Source organism: Vombatus ursinus, unplaced genomic scaffold (genome assembly GCF_900497805.2).
Source record: "Vombatus ursinus unplaced genomic scaffold, bare-nosed wombat genome assembly UNPS02014791.1, whole genome shotgun sequence".
NCBI classification, from domain to species: Eukaryota; Metazoa; Chordata; class Mammalia; order Diprotodontia; family Vombatidae; genus Vombatus; species Vombatus ursinus.
The window spans coordinates 34,569,873-34,572,508 of record NW_020954569.1 but is presented as its reverse complement, the minus strand read 5'-3'; the positions used below and the strand labels follow the sequence as shown (position 1 = coordinate 34,572,508).

The 2,636-nt window shown below is 45.9% G+C and overlaps 1 pseudogene; it reads right to left on the bottom strand.

The window, feature by feature from the left end:
- Positions 1-240: 240 nt before the first annotated feature.
- Positions 241-799, bottom strand: LOC114048143 (annotated as a pseudogene).
- Positions 800-2,636: the final 1,837 nt, after the last annotated feature.

The following is a 2,636-nucleotide window of genomic DNA, read 5'->3' as shown; positions in this document are numbered from 1 at the left end:
GAGAGAGAGAGAGAGAGAGAGAGAGAGAGAGAGAGAGGAAGGGTTGCCATGGCAACTGCAGGAGGCGGCGCCGGTCCCAGCTGGAGGTAAGCGGTGGACATGCGCACTGGAGATTCAGCAAGGGGCCAAAAAAGGTGGCAGGAAGGGGGAGGGGCCTGGTAGCACCGCCTCTCGGTGTCTGCTTCCTCCTTGCTCCGGACCCCCCATGGGGCAGCCCACACGGGCCGCGGGGCCGGACGCTTAGGGCCGCGGTGCCCCGCACTCGCTCGGCTGCAGTTCCCCGAGGCAGAACTGCGCCAGCATCTCCCGGGCGTCCGCCGAGTGTCCCACAGCCTCGAAGCTGTCGGTCGCGTCCCGACCCGCTTTTTCCATCAGAACCAGTTTTCCCCCCGGATGCTCGTCCAGGAAGCCGGTGATGTCTTACACTCGCCCGTGGATCACCAGCCACGTCCTTCTCCGAGTTGTGTTTCGCCACCTCCTCCAGGCTGTAGTAGGTGACCGCGGCCTTGGCCTCTTTCCCCGCCATGCTGCGGTTGCCGCCTTCGGCCGCGGTCCAAGCCAGAGGCGCCCCCTTCCGGCAGTGAGCTTCACACTCTGGCCTTCCGGGCGTCCGTAGGGGACACTGCCTGCTGCATTTGAGGCCACTGTCATCCTCCTCCGAGGCGCTAGGTGGCGCCATAGAGCCAGGAGCGCTGGGCCTGGAGCCCAGGAGACTTCGAGGGTTCAAATCTGGCTTCAGACACTTACTAGCTGCATGACCCTGGAAAGTACTTAATCCAGCTTGCCTCAGTTTCCTCATATCTTTGCCAAGAAAACCCCAAATGGGGTCACCAGACTCAGCAACAAAAACATCCTGCCAATCACCCAGTACCAAATGTGTCATCTTCAGCTCCTCACTCTCGTCCTCCATATTCAAGCTATTGAAAAGCCCTTTTAATTTTTCTCACATGTGACCCCTTTTCTGACATTGCCACCACCACCACCTTGGTTCAGGCCTTCATCACCTCCTGCTTGGACTATTGGAATAACCTGCTGGTTAGTCTTCCTGCCTTAATCCATTGCCCACTCTAGTCCATCCTTTCAACTGGCAAATTCTTCCTAAAGCACAGATCTGACCATGTCACTCATCTACTCAATAACCTCCAGTGGCTCCCTATCGCCTCTAGGATCAAATATAAAATTCTCTGGTTGCCATTTGAAGTCCAATGTTCTCTATAACCTGGTCCCCTCCTACCTTTTAGTCTTCTTACATCTTACTCTACCCTCCCCACATACTCTGTAATCCAGTTACACTGGCCTCCTTCATATTCCTCACACAAGATAGTCATTCTCTGACGGTCCCCCATGAGTGGAATACTCTCCCTTCTCATCTCTACCTCTTGGTTTTCCCGGGTTCTTTTAAGTCTAAGCTAAAAATCCCCACTTTTACAGAAGCCTTTCCCAAACCACCATAATTATAGTGCCTTCCCTATGAAACTACAACAATTTATCCTCTCTATCTTGGTTGTGCATAGTTGTTTGAAAGTTGTCTCCCCCATCAGATTGTAAACTCTTTTGAGAGCAAGGATTCTTTTTTTGCTTTACTTTGTATCCCCAGAGCTTAGCATTGTGCCTGTCACATAAGTACTTAAGAAATGCTTGACCAGTAAAGACTTCCATAATCTGTCACATTATTTAACACAAGCCATCTCTATACACAAATACTTCAGTCAAATCCCATTTTTCTTTGCTCTTACTCATGCATGACACTATCCTGGCTTTCTGCCTTTTCTTGAGCTTGTTTGAAATGATGGAAGCCATTTCATCACCACTTCCATCACTGTCTTTACCTGTTGAATCCTTAGCCATCCTTTAAAGTCCAACTAAAATGCCACTTCTTTTGTAAATATGTCACTGACCTAGAGGTCAGTGCCAACCCCTAGAGGATAACAATTACCTCTCAGATCTCAAAATTGCACTATTTTTTCAGCTCTCTAATGCAATTAACATGTAATACTGTATATAATACAACAAGCCATATCATTATATTTATATTTTGAAAAACAAAGTGGTAAAATGAGTAGAGAGTTGTCATTGGATTCAGGGAACAAGTAGTCATTTTAGGATTTGAACACAAGCCCGTTAAAGACAGATTCAGAGCTTTTTCCTCGGTACATTCAAACCAAAGACCAGAAAATTCCTATGGTGGATCTTTGGGGTGATCTTTCTCATTAATCTTATATTTCCTATTTGTCTGTCTAGCCATTTATTTATTTTACCTATAAGTGTTAGTGCAAGACATGCTTTAATGGTTATCTGCAGATAAAAAAAAATAGGTTATTTTTGTGAAGAGGGGTGAGGTTTGTTTTTCTTTCTAAAGAATATGGAATATTTCAGTTGTGCATCACAGCTTTAAATGAACTAAGGTAACTAAAGACATTTAGATAATAGACATCCTTTTAAATAACTCCTAACAATACTAAATTATATCCATTGAGGATATAACAGCAACAGCTTTATCCCAAGCTTAATTGGAATGCTATGTTTCCCACTAAGTAGGGACACTACTTCTAGTAGGTATCACCAATTAAAAATGAGAGATAAAGAGGTGGAAAAAAGAAAAAAAAGAAAAGAATGCTCCATCAAATTGTGAATGC